This window comes from Lissotriton vulgaris, chromosome 1_1 (assembly GCF_964263255.1).
Source record: "Lissotriton vulgaris chromosome 1_1, aLisVul1.2, whole genome shotgun sequence".
NCBI lineage: Eukaryota > Metazoa > Chordata > Amphibia > Caudata > Salamandridae > Lissotriton > Lissotriton vulgaris.
Window position 1 is genome coordinate 1,651,367,092 of NC_141685.1, and position 16,697 is coordinate 1,651,383,788.

Below are 16,697 nucleotides of genomic sequence, written 5' to 3' on the forward strand. Positions count from 1 at the left end.
CGTTCCTTTTCATGTTACCCTAAGACCAGAACCATCTTGGAATCTCCTACAGACTGGATTTGATGCATCACACAGGCTCCCAGTGTTTGGCAAGAGGCGCCTGATACGACGCGCTCAAGCACTTAAAATCAGACGGTCTCTCTACGCGCAGCGTATGCAGCAGCGGACGCGCTTTGCCGCCCCAAAGGAGCGCCTAAGGAAAGCCCGTCTGTGCCCGTCCGTGCCAGGCCGGGCTAGGGCAGGGCCCGGGGCTCAAATGATGGGACCTGCGTCCTTTGAACTGCAGCGCTACAGTGGAAAGCAACTGCGGGAGCTTAGAGACAGGGCAACAATCCTTTGCCCTATTACAACCCCGTTAGAGGAGGTAAGGATACCATGTCCTCTATGTAAACATATAGGGTCAGGACCTTGTAAATTGAAAACATATTCTTTGGCTTTGTTAAACTGCCGCTCCCTTCCAAGGCACGCGGTAGAAATACGTCTACTTTTGGAGGAGCAAGAACCGGACACCCTCTTCTTGACTGAGACGTGGCTCACGGAGTCTTATGATCCGGATATAGTCTGTGCTCTTCCTTCTAGTTATTCTATCTGTAGGCAAGACCGGCAATCAGGACGAGGAGGAGGTGTGGCCATTATTTTTAAAAACTCTTTTGTCTGCCGTACCTCTGAAAGTCCTCTCCGAGACTGCGAGAGTCTAGGTTTCTCTATTGCCTTCTCTCCCACCTGCACCTTTTCAGGTATCCTTGTCTATAGGCCCCCTGGGGATCATCATGGCTTTTGTAATAACCTCTTGGATAAGATTACTCTTTGCATTAGCAGCACCTCCAATTTCTCCATCCTGGGTGACCTAAATATACAGCTAGATGAAACAGAGGCATCATCAGCGCAGTGTCTGTTGGACACCTTGAGGGTAGTACAACTGAAACAAATCGTTTCAGGTACTACGCACATAGTGGTTCATTTATTAGACCATTTTTTCACTAATCTGTGTAATGTCATCTGCAATCCGCCCAACTTTGTCCCTTGGTCAGACCATGCCCTGCTTTCTTTTGCCTTGTCTCCCATGGATCAAAGCTAAACAGTTAGCCTCTCAAAGAAATTCAGCCGGACATGGTTGAGGCAATCAGCGGAGGAATGGGAGACTGCCTTGAGGAGGTCCCCTCCGGTTCCTCATGATGACCCTGTCCACTCTAATGACGCTTTCAATAAGTGGCTAGACTCCACTTTAGACTCCATCCTCCCCAAAAAAAGAGGTCAGTCATCGGACTGGCCCAAATAAAAAACCCTTGTATTCGGGGGAACTTAAAGAACTTAAACAACGATGTAAACGGGTGGAAAGGAAATGGAGGAAAGATTTTTCCACCCCTGCTAAAGAGGAATACAGAGTAGTGCTTAGATCTTACAAAAATCAGCTGAAAACTGCGCAATCAGCGTACTTCCAGGACAAAATCCCGGAAGCGGTCAATAGGCCAAGGGACATATTTAAAATATTTCAAGAGTTGGTCACCCCTCCCCTGGCCATTAGGGCCTCAACCGACCCCCTGAAACGATGTGAGGACCTGGCCTCTTTCTTTGTTGCTAAGGTTACTAATATCTATTCCGGTTTCGCACCAATAGATCAGTATGCCAGCATTAAGGAGAGCAAGCGGACGTCGGAGGGGGTCAGTTCGGACCCCTGCAGACGTCTTGATGCGTTCCCTTTGCTGGATTTGGCCACGGTGGAACGACTCCTTGGTAACCTTAAATCAGGTTCCCCTCTGGATGTCGCGCCGCCATCGGCTCTTAAACAGGTTTCGGGGACGGTATGTCCTGCCATAATGCATGTCATCAATACTTCCTTGGAGATGGGAGTAGTGCCCCCTACCTGGAAGCTGGCGAAGGTCATGGCCCTTCTAAAAAAATCTAACCTTGACCCTGAAGATTTAGCCAACTACAGACCTATTTCCTTGCTACCTGGACTCAGTAAAATAGCCGAAAAACATGTGAATCATGTTCTTTCCTCCTTCATTGAGACTACAGGAGCCCTCCACCCCTCCCAGACGGGATTCAGAGCCAAACAAGGGACGGAGACCGCATTGGTGGCAGTGGTAGAGGCAACCAGGAGTATCGTGGATGCCGGAGGCTGCGCTGCGGTGGTCCTGTTGGACCTCAGCGCAGCCTTCGACACGATCAATCACCCCCTCCTCCTTCATCGACTCCGCCTCGCCGGGGTCTCCGGAATGGCCCTTAAATGGCTCCATTCCTTCCTGTCAGAGAGATCTTTCTCCGTCTTTGAAGAGGAGGTGTCATCGGACCAACTTCAACTGTATCACAGCGTTCCCCATGGATCCTCACTCAGTCCTACCATGTTTAACATCTACATAAGACCACTGGCTGAAGTGGTGTTTCCCTGGGGAATTCAGCCTATCACCTACGCTGATGATGCACAGTTGGTCGTCTCCCTGGCAAGGGACGAGGCCATAGATCAAGGGACTAACAACTTGACCCCTTGCCTTACCAAAGTGATTGAGTGGATGACCTCCTCCTTTCTAAAACTAAACGGGTCAAAAACTGATATTATGCTTTTGGGCTACAAAGCCCCTGTCAACCTCGACCCTTGGTGGCCAAAATGTCTTGGTCCTCCACCGCCTCCTAAGACCCAAATAAAGAGCCTAGGGGTTTGGCTTGACTCATCCCAAGGATTTCAAGTCCCGTCAAAGAAGGTGGCTGCGACCTGTTATGGTTTGATTAGAGTTCTCAGGAAGGTTTTGACCCTTCTTCCATTTGAGGCTAGACGCATGCTAGTCAAGTCGCTGATTCTTTCGCGGCTGGACTATGCAAATGCGGTCTACTTTGGGGCCCCAGCAGGTTCCATCCAAACCTTGCAATCAGTGCAGAACTGTGCAGCTCGGCTGCTTATGAATGTACCCAGATGCAGCTCTGCGAAGGCCGCATTGAGGCTTCTCCACTGGTTGCCGATTCATGAAAGAATCACGTTTAAAATCATGTACATGGCACATAAGTCCATCTGGAATGGCGGTCCTACTATCCTTCATCCCTTGTTTTGTCGACAACAATCTTGCAGATCTTTAAGATCCAATCAGCGTAATCTGCTGGTAGTACCAAGGGTGAAGCGAGCCCGAATGGGTGGCCGCCGCCTTCCCTTCCTAGCAGCCAAGTGCTGGAACAATCTCCCAGACATCAGGCTTGAAAGCAACCACCTCGCCTTCAGGAAGCGATTGAAGACACTTCTATTCCATTGAGTCTCTATATTCAGCCCTCTGGTCTTACAGCGCTGGGATGCCTCAGGGTAGCCATGCGCTCTATAAGAGCACACTCATTCATTCATTCATTCCTGTGTGCAGCAGAACTGTTGCACATTGTCTTAGGAACTGCCGTATCTCTTTGTTTTTCAACACTTCCCATCACTGCGGCTGTTTCGCCTTTTGAAATTTGACGCATCTTCAGGTACTTTGTAAGAAATCACGCATCCATAGTTTTCAATAGACCAAGTTGTTTTTAGAGTCATATTCTTATTACATGTATGATTGATTTTTGTTGTTGTGGTCTTGTTGAGTTTAGATAAAGATACTTTATTTTACTAAACTGGTGTGGTGTCCATTTGTGGTGTTATCACTGTATTACTGTGTGTTTTGAGTACAAATATTTTACACACTGCCTGCTCGTGTCAAGCTACCCTGGTGGTGAGCAGGGGTTATCTAAAGTGTGTATCTCCCTTACTCTGACTAGAAGCAAGGGTTCCTATTTGGACAAAGGTACCTACCTCTGCCAACTACAGACCCCCATTTCTAACAGGGAGGAATGGACGTCAGCATGAATAATGAGCCTTTGTGATTGGTTAGATTTATAAGCTCAATGCTTGCAATTTCCTGGGTTTGTCAGGCAGAGACAACACCATTCAGAGCTTACTCTAGGGAAGGAGGTGATTTAGTTGGTGACACTGCGTGTGGAGAAGCTTACCCGGACCTAGACAAGCTACCATGGACATTCAAAAGAAGCACTAGTCTCCCTCAGACAATATAGCTTAGTCACTTGGGATATGCTTTCCCCCCAACAACTGTGATCACTAGAGGGTGACTGGACACTTATTAGATGCAAGGAAAAACATGGCATCACATAGGACTGGGGACCCAGTGGGTGGGTAAGGTAGCCCAAGTAACCCCCAGAGAGGTCAGAGTTGGGCATTAGCATTGTGTGGTCTCGCAAGTTGTCCCAAACCCAGGTTGCCTCAGCTCATGTTTCACAATAACCCAAGTATATCAATTCATATCTGATTGAATTGAAGCAGGGAAGCGTCTAGGTGGCCCACATGTCATTGCAGTGGCCTCTCTGGTTAGAGGCAGGTTGCACTGCTAGGGCTCGTGCCTGTCTGGTGGCTTCCTTGGTACGACAGACAGTACCCTATCCCTCCACTGTATGTATTTTTCAGGGTTATCCTTTTTTAGGTCGAGGGACCTTTTCCGGTCCGGAGATCTTATGTTTTGGAGTAGGGCAGTTTAAACCTGCCTCTCTGCTCCGTTCGCTTCCATTGGCTGGCTTCCTAAATGGAGGCCAGCAATTGGAAGAGAAGGGAGTCACTCCAAACAAGCCCCGTCTCTTTCGGATTCGGGGGCGTAAGTTTTGCTGTTCTTTAGCTCGTGACGTCGTCCGTCACTCAGGACAGCAAAACACGCCCCCGAATACGAAAAATTTTGGAAGCTTGAGGCCGCCATTTTGCTGCTGGTAAGGTTGAGGTAGGCTGCTCTCGCTTTCCTCATTCCTGCCGTCTTTTTTCCCGCCCCCTCCCGCTGTCCATGTCTTTGTTCCCGTTGTATCCCGCCCCCCTCCCGCTGTCCGTGTCTTGGTTCCCGTTGTATCCCGCCTCCCTCCCGCTGTCCGTGTACTATGGTTTGAAACTACTTCAATTTGGAGAATTCTTTATTGAAAAAGAACAAAAAGGAGTAAGACCTCCAAGGTCTATGTATTAAAGTGCACACCACTTTTGATAGCGGTAACACTGCTTTCCCCTAACTAAAGTACCATAACAGTATTTCCAGACAAAACACTAGGTGGGAGCAGCACGCAAATAAAGTGAAGAGAAAAAATCGGGCAATCTATTGAAATAAGAGTGCCGGATGGACTACTAGTAAGTTTACCTTCAGGCAGGACACCAACTCCGTCAGCTTCCTCTGCTCCCCGCAGCCCTTGTCGGTGCCCGTCGGTGTGCCCTGTGCCGGGGGGCGAAACCCCAGCGGCACCTCCTCCTCTTCGTCGTCTTCCTCCTCCTCGCAGGTGTCCCCGGCCGGCGGGGGCTGAGGCTTGGGGGCGCGTCGCTCACCTCATCCAGCTCCAGGCTCTCCACGTCGATCTCCAAGTCCTCTGCAGCCGCCTGCAGCTCGTACATGGCGCCCAAGAGAGAGACACACAGACAGGAGAAATACAGAGATATAGAAAGAGAGGGGAAGAGCGAGATACAGAGAGATAAAGAGAGGTACAGAGAAAGAGAGAGACGGAAATATAGGGAGACAAAGAGGGGGAGAGAGAGAGACAGAGAGTGGTGGGGGAGCAAAGAGAGAGAGAGGGGCACACTGCACACCACTCCCGGCATTCAGCACCCATGATTTCCTTTCGCTGGGGTCACACAGCACCTCTCTCATGACCTGTAGCCCCTCACCACCTGCGCGTGCCATGGTTGGGAAGACGCAAGCACCTCTGTCAAAATATTTCAGTCCTGACACCGCTATCCAGGGTCACGCGTGCAGCTCTGCTAATGTACTTCACTCGTGACCCCGAGCATCCGTGTATCTTTAATGGATCACACCAGCAGCTCCAGCGATGTGCATTAATGTTGACTTTCAGCCCTCCTTATCTCATGACTGCACCATAGACAAAGCTCTGCTGGTGCATCTCACTGCTAGACTTCAGAGCCCACTTGTGTATGCCTGGATCACACACACCCTCCTCCACCAGTGAACCCCAGCTCTGACCTTCAGGCCCCTCCCCCTCTGTTACCAGCCCAGGATCACACACGCGGTTCTACTGTGCACCACTACCGTGGGCTGCGGCTTCACCTTCATACTCCCTCTGTGGCCCAGGGGCCTCTACATTTATTAGAGGTAGAAGCAGCCCCTACGGAACCTGTGAGGGGCCAAAAGAGCAACTAAAAGACAGAAAACATTAAAAAAAACATTGCTACAAGCACTCATGGGTTGAGTGAGTTTATGGAAACTTGAGGTGAGGGGGAAACAGAAACAGGCAGAAGGGGTAAGGGAGGGGGCAAAGGAGTAACAACAACAGGGAACGAGGGGGCGAGAGGGGAGGGAGAGAGGTGGAGATAGATGGAAGGATAGAATGAGAGGGGGAGAAACGAGGATGAGAAAGGGACAGAATGAATAGAGGGGGAAAAGATGGCGAGGGAGAGAGAAATATGTGGCAGAGAGAAGTAGTGAAGGGGGGTGAGAAAAAGAAACAGGGAGGGAGGGAACAGAGGATAATATACAGTGACAGGAGAACGAAGGAAGCAAAACAAGAAAGGGGGAGAACAAGAAAGAGAGCAAGATCACAAAGGAAGACAGGGGGGCACGTGTAGAGGAAACAAGGTGAGAGAGAGCGTGCGACGCTCAATCACACACCGAGAGAAAGAGAGGGAAAGATAGAGGGGAGAGTGAGTGGGGAGAAGAGAGAAAGGGGGGGTTAGATATTAGAAAGAAAAGGGGGGGTGAAAGAGAGGGAACCAGGACACGAGAGGGGAGGAGAGCACACGAGGAGAACGGTGCACCGTTCCCGAATATGAAGTCCAGGATGTAAGTAGCAAAACCTTTCACGTGAGATCCTTGGGTACGCTGTGGCGAGAGGTGCTGCCACTCCGGGACCTCGCCTTGGAGGAAGAGGAGGAAGTCGATGCGGAGGAGGAAGAACTCGCAGTGGTAGAAGAGTTGGGCTGCAACGTGGAGATTGCGGCGGAGCTGCGAGTTGTCTGCAGGTAAGGTTGTTTCACTGAAAGAATACACACGCCGAGGGCTTACCGGCGTTTTCCTATGATCGCTGTCGACATTGCTGTAGCCGCCTTCTGCTACAACTAGCCGCACCCGCTCCGCGGGTGCCGCGTCGCAGTTTTGGGCTCGTGAGGCTGTTGGGAGCACGTTTACTCACAGCCTTCAGGAAGGACTCGAGGGAGCAGGGACACGCTCTATCCATCAGCGCTGCCGCTGCAGGGACTCAACTAACCAGGAGCCCCTGCGTTCCGGCACACCTGCTGACCTGTTGCCCCTCCCACCCCTCGCTTCACGCCTCCATAAAGGAACGCCTCTACCCCGCTGTGCGGGAGCACGCGGGAGAAGCCCGGGACAAGGGCGGGACCATCTTTGGCCATCAGGGGCCAGAAGAGGCCGGGCCGGGCCACACCTCTTGGCTCTGCTAAGCGGGCACGTGAATCACAAGAGCATGGCCACAGGCACTAGAGCAAGCAAATCTAGGAAAGCTGCGGGAGACGTAGTCATAGGCACAATGGATCAATTTATAACGCGGGCTGTCTCCATTGTAGAAAAGGAGATAATCCTAGCTGAACGAAGATTATCCCGGGACTCCAGGGGTCTATCACACAAGCGCTCATCTCTGGGCGCCCTTGCCCTAGCCCCCAGCCCTGTAAATGTGCCTACTACACCATTGGTGGTAATTGACTCCCCGGACATTGATGAGAGAGTGAGTCGGATTAGGGCAAGCCTAGAAAGGGTAACTACCACTGCACTAGACATTGCTCATGATTCAATACACCCAAACCCACCCGATCCAACTGATCCTTCGCTGGGGACACAAAATTATGAACTTGATTCTGAGATCAATAATGCCCTTAGCCCCTCTGCGATGCCTAACGAAGCCCCAAATCTTCCCCTCACAGCCGTACCTATCGAAGCTAGCACATCCCTAGCAGCGGCTCCTAAAACTACCCCATCAGGGAAACTAGCTCCAGGACCAGCTGCACACAGGAAGAGAAAGCGTCCTGTTAGTCCTCGCAGGGGGGGCTCCCAAAAGCCGCACAGTAAAGTAAGTAGGCATAACGTGACCAAAGGGGGTACCACCACAAACCATGTCCTACACCCAAAAACCTCTACCATCCATACTAGAGATACTGTATCTGAGGGCATATCAGGTCCGTCAGCTTCTCTAGGTACCACCACACTCCCCCAGGCTGTGCATACTGACATCGCCACCCCACCTTTAGATGTCGAGAGCATAATCAGGTCTGTGGTGATGCCCCTTGTAGACAAGATTGACAGTCTCACACGTAAACTAGCTACCCTTGAGCAATCAATGTTGGATAATTTTTACGCTGTGAAAACACTGGTTAAATTCCACTCCAAGGCGCAGGGCGAAGACAATGGAGGGTTAAGGAGTGGTGCTGTCACCTTAGTTCCCTCTGCGCCAATGTCTCGCCAAAAAGCGCCTGCACCGGGGGAGGCCACTCAGTCACATCAATCTAACACTGGAACCAGCCCTGCCCCACAAACCCCTACTCTTGGGCCCAGCTCGGGCCGCCAAAAGAAAATACCCAATACCCAAGCGCTTAAGGCCTCCAAGGTTAACTTTGCTCCAAATCCCGAGCCTATAGCGTCCAACTCTAAAGCAGCAGGAAATTTGCCGACCACGTCGAATGGAAACATAACTCCATCCTTTTCCACTCCTGGCAACCAGGCTGCGCCTAAACCCCTAGCTAAACCCTTAGCTAAATCCCCAGCTAAAACACCAACAGACAGGGCGAAAAGGCACACACCCAACGCTAGCCTCCCCCCTGGTTGTAAACCGTATGTGGTAATTCTAACGGGGGTTCCGGAGCTTGAAGAGGGTTCTTGTGAGTTGTATTCTGATCTTAAACACAAGACGCTCTCCTGGCTCAAAGCAAATAGACTCCTCCCAGGGCACATTGATGGCAGAATAGCCTACGTTCGTCGGGTGGGGTGGATTGGCAATAGACGTAAGGATCTAACTGGGGACTGCGTGCTGATCAACTTCAGCGATCCTAGAGCAGCAGGTATGATCTGCAGCCAGCAGTCGCATTACAACTTCTGCGACATTCAAACTAGGGACTTGGGGTACTTTTATCGCCCCCCCCCTTCATCGGGGCACAAGAAGTTTTTGCCGGATGGGGGTAGAGGCGCATGGTACCCGCATTACCCAACCTTGGATGTTAGAGCAAGGGCATGGACACCGACCCAAGCGGCCCCATCCCAGGGTTGGGGTTGGTGACTTGGTGATAAAGCGGTAATAAACGCCCCCCCACCCAAGGTTATCGCACCATGCATAGCTGGGAGGGTCTCCCCGTCACTAGTTAACACCCCTGCGCCCCAACCCGCGCCCAACCCCCCCATCCCCTCTTCCTCAGGCTATCGGACTGAGTTCACTGAGTCCGTGGATGGGGTACAAATCTCGGGGGCACCGGGTGGGGAAGCTGGATGTGCTGAGTTTTCGAATCGTCCTACCCTGAAAGCTATCAGCTGGAATGTGGCAGGCTTAAATAACAAGTTGGACGCCCCGGACTGGGTGGCGCTCACTGAGCCCCACGCAGTCTGTGCATTCCAAGAAACGTGGTGTGTGGAACCAAGGCATAGAGTAGGTTATGCTACCTTCTCTGTCCCGGCAGGTATCCCAGTATCGGGAAGAGGGCGCCCATTTGGAGGTCTCCTAGTCTGGGTCGATATATCCTTAGGATGGGGAGTACACCATCATCCCCAAAAATCTCCTGACTTGATGCGGCTCACTGTAAAATGCCCAAGGAAAGCTGAAAAGCTGGAGATCTTTAATATTTACACACGTGGGGTTTCAGGGAGGGCTTCGTCACCAACCCTCATGGCTCTGGAGGCAGCCTTAGGGGAGTGCCGTGGAGATTCCCTAATTTTGGTTATGGGGGACTTTAACTGCACATTTGAGCCCCTGTTGACCGACGAATCCTTGGACCTGTATGACGAAGATTCAAGGAGAGGCGTCCCGTCCCTCGATCTTCCAATTGTCAAAAGATGGACTCCTAGAATCGTTCAATTAAATTCCCTCACACTAGAGTACGGCTTGAGAGCAGCCAACGGGAGAACACGGTCAGACCTAGCGGGGGCACACACGTACAATAGGGTGGGTCACTCATCTAGGATAGATTACATCCTTTTAAACTTTCCTTTGTGGGCCCACATGAAGGACATGATAGTTCTACCTTCCTTGGATAGTGATCATAATGCACTCTCATTATCCCTATCTTACTGGTGGAGGGACAGCGGCTCATCTTGTGGAGCTCATGACGCATCTGAGCTAAGGTCATCGGGGGGGGTGGTCCCCTCAAATTGCCTCAGACGTTTAAAATGGGACAAAGTGGCTATCGATGAAGAAAAACTATCCTGCATCAGAGCCGTTACTGCTGCAGCTTGTGAACTTCTGGAAAGTCAGCCTCCCAGCCCGCACAAGATTTCAGCCATGTTTAGCGAGGTTTCGACGTCGATTGGGGACTTGATCATGGTTAAACTAAAACCCAAGGGAAACAAAAACCTTGACAAGCGACAGGGCAAATCAGGCTGGTACTCGTCGGAGTGCCGTGCTGGAAAGAGAGCCCTAATTCTGGCAGTAAAGAGCGGTGATGCAACATTAATAGCTACCAAACGCAAGTGCTACAAATCTGTGCTAAAGGCAGCAAGGAGAGACTGGGAAGATGCCTTTTGGCAGGAACTTCGTGTCTCCAGCGTAGAAAAAAATGCTAAAGGTTTTTGGGACTTGTTGCGAAAGAAAAACAGACCTCTAGACACTGTCATCACATGCAATATAACCGAAGATCTGTGGTATTCACACTTCTCAAAACTGTACACAGCATCTGCAGTAGAAGCGATGGACTTCCCACTACCACAGATCCTTCGAGGTGATGGGAGCTATGAGGAAAGTCTATTCACCAGGAAAGAAGCTGAAATTGCCATAAAATCTCTGGTCCCTCGCAAAGCAGCTGGTCCTGATGGCCTTCCTGGCGACCTTCTTCGCATGGACACAGGCGAATGGGGTATGCTAATCGCATCGCTACTGAACGCTGCTATGGCAGGGGCCCCCCTCCCTGCTTCTTGGATGGCCGCCGAGGTGGTCCCCCTGCACAAGAAAGGCTCAAGAGACGACCCAGCTAATTACAGGCCGATCAGCCTGATAGATTGTTCCCAAAAAATAGCGGGCAAGGTCCTCTTATCTAGAGTTCAGCAGTGGGCAGACGAAAACAAGATACTCTCGGACTTCCAGGCTGGGTTCAGAGCCGGCACAGGAACAATAGAACAATCGCTAAGGCTGCTCATGATCCACTGGAAGGTCGTCACGATTGGGAAGGGTACCTTATACCTGGCCTTCATCGACCTCCGGACGGCTTTTGATTTGGTGCCCAGAAACAACCTATGGAAGGTACTGTGTGACCTTGGTATGCCACCCTACTTGCTTCACTTGATCATGAGGTTCCATGAAAATAACTACGCCCAAATACGCTGGGGGGCAAATGGACAAAAGACCCCAAGAATAGAGGTGAATAGAGGTGTGCGGCAAGGTTGCGTACTTGCCCCAACCCTATTCTCCCTCTATGTAAATGGGGTGGTGGACTTCCTGACCCAGATACCAGCAGATGCGCCCCGTCTGGCAGGTCGTCTAATCCCTACCCTGCTCTTTGCTGACGATACTTTACTTCTGTCAAAATCTCCAATGGGCCTCCAGCAGCTTCTCTCTGGTTTTGACGATTTCTGCAAGCAGAGAGGTCTCTGTATTAATACAGATAAAACAAAGTATCTCATTTTGAACCCCCCACAAAAACTCGGCCCCCCTCCAACATTGGGGCCCGTTGCACTGGAAAGAACCAAGATGTTCGACTACCTGGGCATCCGGCTGGTGGACTCCATGAAATGGGACTGTCAATTGACCAAAATGTTGTTGAGCCTGAAAAGAGTGACTGGGGCCCTGCTGAAAGAGCAGAGAGCAGCTTCCACAAAACCAATAGCGGCAGTAATGGACATTTACTCGGCCAGAGGAGTAAGTGCAGCACTTTATGGGGCAGAGCTCTGGGGGATGTCAAACATGAAAGAGCTAACTCGAGCCGAGAATACCTTCTTGAGAAGTCTAATGTCTCTCGGTCCATCTGTCCCCATCCTACCATTGCAACTGGACATGGGCTGTCGGGCGATTGAAGACCAAGCAAAGTTACGCCCCCTGCTACTGTGGGCCCGCATCTGGAGAGTGCCAGAGCTCTCAAGTTATGCGGATGGCCTTCGGGAGATAATCAAATCCGCAGGTTGGGCAAAAATAAAATGGCTAAGGAACATCAAGGCCCTACTTGCCAACCTGGGGCTGGAAGAAGCATGGCACCAACAGTCAGCCCCGCCCAAATCTACGTTAAAACAACTCTATTGGTCATGGGTGGCAAACAAAAGAAACTCTTCTACAACGACCTGCAAATCGACTAGAAACTTCATGGAGTTCAAAGATGTCCCCATCAGAGAACTGTATCTGGACATTATCTCTGCCCCATGGGAAAGATCCCTGTACTTTAAATTTAGAGTAGGTCTTCTCCCTGTAATGGAGCTCACATGCCACTGGAAAATTCCATATCAGACTGCTCCATGGTGCCCCTTCTGCCCTCATTGCCGTGAATCTGTCCCCCATTTGTTATTCGAGTGCCCTGCCTACAAGGTTCCTCGTATGAAATGGATTAAACCAATGTGTCTCACCTTGGGCACCAGACATTGCAACGTGGCACTAAGAATACTACTTACAGACACTCGTACATTTTTTGCATGCGCCACCTCGAAATACCTAGGGTGGGCATGGCGGATTCGGTCAAAAAGACTTAGGCTAATTGTTTAATCATGATTTTAAACTTATGGTCTGTTTTCGGCCTATCTCTTTTAGCTAATTTATATAACTCCCCCTCTAGAAATTGTAGGAAAAAACGTTGATTCCTAGTATGTAAGGGGTTTTTTATGCTTTTTATCTAGTACTGTTTAAAATTGAATTTATCATGTATGTATGCTTTTTAAGATATTTTTTATGTCGAAATAAAGCCTATTTGACTTGACTTGACTTGACTTGACTGAAAGAATACATTTTTACAGAGTAACATGAACTGCGGACATAAGCCAATATATGTTTCATGGCGCTACGCTTCCGCCAGTCGGGTACGTTGCTTGTTGCCCACACCTTACATGGCGGCCGCCTCTGCCCATGCATTATGTGTTTTATTGACAATACGGTGACCAGGTTTTTGAAAGCCAAAAACAGGGTCGTTTAGTAGATGTAGAAGAAGGACTACAATGTTATATCTGAGTGGTAGTGGCGACTTAAATGACAGCGCTTATCAACATAGGAGTACATACAACGATGCACAAAATGACTACATAGATGCAGCTTGTACACCTAGCCTGTTATGTACTAATTAAATTGCTTTCTGATAAGAACTGCTGACTCGTCCTTCCTTGGAATACATATGAAGACAAGCCTCCCTCTGTTTCCAGTCGCTCCTGTGTGAAAACCTGGACATCCGCTAAATTATCCAGGATAGCTTGCTCCCCTGCCCCCTGGCTGTGCTTGCTCCCTTGCCCCCTGGCTGTGCTTGCTTCCCTGCCCCCTGGCTGTGCTTGCTTCCCTGCCCCCTGGCTGTGCTTGCTCCCCTGCCCCCTGGCTGTGCTTGCTCCCCTGGCTATGCTTGCTCCCCTGCCCCCTGGCTGTGCTTGCTCCCCGGCCCCCTAGTTCCCCTGCCCCCTTGCTGTGCTTGCTTCCCTGCCCCCTGGCTGTGCTTGCTTCTCTGCCCCCTGGATGTGATTGCTTCCTTGCGCCCTGCCTGTGCTTGCTCCCCTGCTCCCTGGCTGTGCTTGCTCCCCTGCCCCCTGGCTGTGCTTGCTCCCCTGCCCCCTGGCTGTGCTTGCTCCCCTGCCCCCTGGCTGTGCTTGCTCCCCTGCCCCCTCGCTGTGCTTGCTTCCCTGCCCCCTCGCTGTGCTTGCTCTCCTATGTGTGTGTGTGTGGCTCTGGGTGTGTGTGTGTGTGTGGGGCTTTGTGTGTGTGTGTGGGACTCTGTGTGTGTGAGGCTCTATGTGTGTGGGGGGGGCTCTGTGTGTGTGGGGGGCCCTGTGTGTGTGGGGGGCTCTGTGTGTGGGGGGGGGGCTCTGTGTGTGTGGCTCTGTGTGCGTGGGGGGGGGCTCTGTGTGTGGTGCGGCCTCTGTATGTGCGTGTGTGTGTGGGGCTCTGTGTGTGTGGGGGGCTCTGTGTGTGTGGGGCTCGGTGTGTGTGTGGCTCTGTGTGTGTGGGGGGGCTGTGTGTGGGGGGGTCTCTGTGTGTGTGTGTGTGGGGGGCTGTGTGTGTGTGTGGGGGGGGGCTCTGTGTGTGTGGGGAGCTCTGTGTGTGTGGGCTCTGTGTGTGTGGGGGGGGCTCTCTGTGTGTGTGTGGGGGGGGTTCTGTGTGTGTGGGGGGGGCTCTGTGTATGTGTGGGTGGCTTTGTGTGTGTGTGGCTCTGTGTGGGTGTAAATGCAATAGGTCATGCATTTGCGAGCGATTAACCTATTGGCATTGTACATGACAATGCCATGTATTTAACGATTAAGCTATTGGCAATGTAAATGACAATGCCATTTATTTAAGATTTAAAAAAAAATGTCATGAGCAATGCCAATAGCTCTACTTTTGATAATGCCGAGACCATTGCTTGTTTTTTAACCCTCTTGGTTGAAGGTCTCCAAGGCATTGGTGCTGGGAGTAGGCCATGATAGTGTCGTTTTAAGTCTTCACTCTGCCCTCCCTTGGCGAGTGGTTTGCCTTGCCATGGCCTCGTGCTGCAGACATCAGGTCCTGCACCCGTCTCCGCTTCTGGCGCTGAGCCTCCGAGGCTGTGCTCAGACAGGCCCGCAGAGTGCAGATAACATGGGCACGAGCCGCTCGGTGTTGTAACATTTTGTATTACAGCAACGTTGTCCCTCAGATTACAGCACTTTATACTATAAAACTTTATTTCTGCCTAATTCACCTCCTGCATCCTAAATGGGCCAATCTGCAGGTAATAAACTTGTTAGCCAAGGAAGCCCCCGAGGGGACTGTGAATGTGAAGAGCTCGTTCCCCGTTAAGAGACGGTGTGTGCACGAGATAAAGAGGGAGAGAGCAGGGGAGGGAATGAAGAAGACAGCCAGATACAGGCAGAGCGGCGGGGAGAAGAGGAAGTGAGGGAGGCAGGGAGATGGAGGGGGCTGGGTGGGCGGGCAGACGGAGAACTGGCGGGAAAATGATAAAGGCAGCAAGAGACAGACACGGAGAGAGAGAAGAGAAAAGGGAGGTGAAGGAAGGAAAGAGCTAGAGATGGTGGGAGGAAGGGAGAGAGAGAAGAGAGAGGGAGGGGAAGGGAGAAAGGAAAGAGCTAGAGGTAGTGGGAGAAATGGAGAGAAAAAGATGATGTGAGGAAGTGTCAGAGATAGGCAACAGGATGTAGAGGGGGGGGGGGAGATGGATAAAAGGCAGAGCGATTAAGCAAAGGTGGCAGAGAAAGAGAGAAGGGGCTGCAAGAGAATTGAGAAGAAAACAGCCGAGAGAGAGAGGGGCTTGGTGATGACATAATAGAGCGATAGGGAGACATTTTGAGAGAGGAAGAACAAATGAGTTATTTAGAGAGGGGAGGGAAGAGGTAAAACGGTAATAGGGATTGCATTGCCGTGTCGTCACAGCCATTATGTCACTAAAGCTGTGTGTTCTCTTGTATCACAGCTCAACAATGGACTCTCGGGAGGGGCGGGGCTGCCTCCCTGGGGAGGTGAGCAGGTACCAGAACTAATGGCAAAGTTGTCTGGATGCTGCTGCCCGTTAGTTCCGCCAGTACTCTCTATGGCTACCAAATGAGCGCCCACGCGCCCGCAGTCACTCCATAAGCTGTTGTTTTGCAGAGGCAACGGCGCGCGAGTCACCCTCACCACAGGTTTGCAGATATTCCAGGTGCCAAGCGTTCTTTGTTTCTGAATGCGGCAGTACGAGTGGTATTGTGTGCACAAAAATGCAATTCGATGAAACAACGAAGTGCCTCGGTGACTGCCTGGCGGTGCTGTGTGGTGTACTCTTGTGAGTCAGTCTTTTACGCAATGTTATGTTAGGCTCTGTTATGTAATTTTGTTGGCACTTGTGCTGCATTTTCAACCATTGTCATGGCAATGTGGTGATTTTCCTTCCTGGCGCCTTTTGTATGGAATTCGAGGAACCATCGTTTGATCGTGCATTTTTTTGATGCTATTTTAGGTGAGTGTGGTGAAGAGAACATTTGTTCAGTGCTTAGTTTCAAACTAGTCTGTGTGAGTAAGCGTGAAAGTAAAATGATCCTGATCTATGTGATCTTTCAATATATATGGGTGGGTGCGCCGACGGACTTTTCCGTTTTTCCCACATGTGCGTACCTTTCCTCACTCAGCCAGAATATAGCACTTTCAAAATGTGCATCACCCAATAGCAGCTAGTGGCATTGTAAAGAAGTGGTATGTAAGAAAAAGTTCGGGAAGAGGGCCCCATTGCAAGTGAGCGTAGCTGGCGAAACTGACTGTTTAAAGAGGGTATTTGGTGGTTTCCTCACCTGAGAACACTTTGAAAAAAGATTCGGGAAATGGATGCATTTTCATGCAAATTTGAGAAAGCATGAAGGTCAGTAAGGAAATTGTGCAAGTGTAGTTATGACATCAATAAAGAGATTTCATATGACAATGACGTA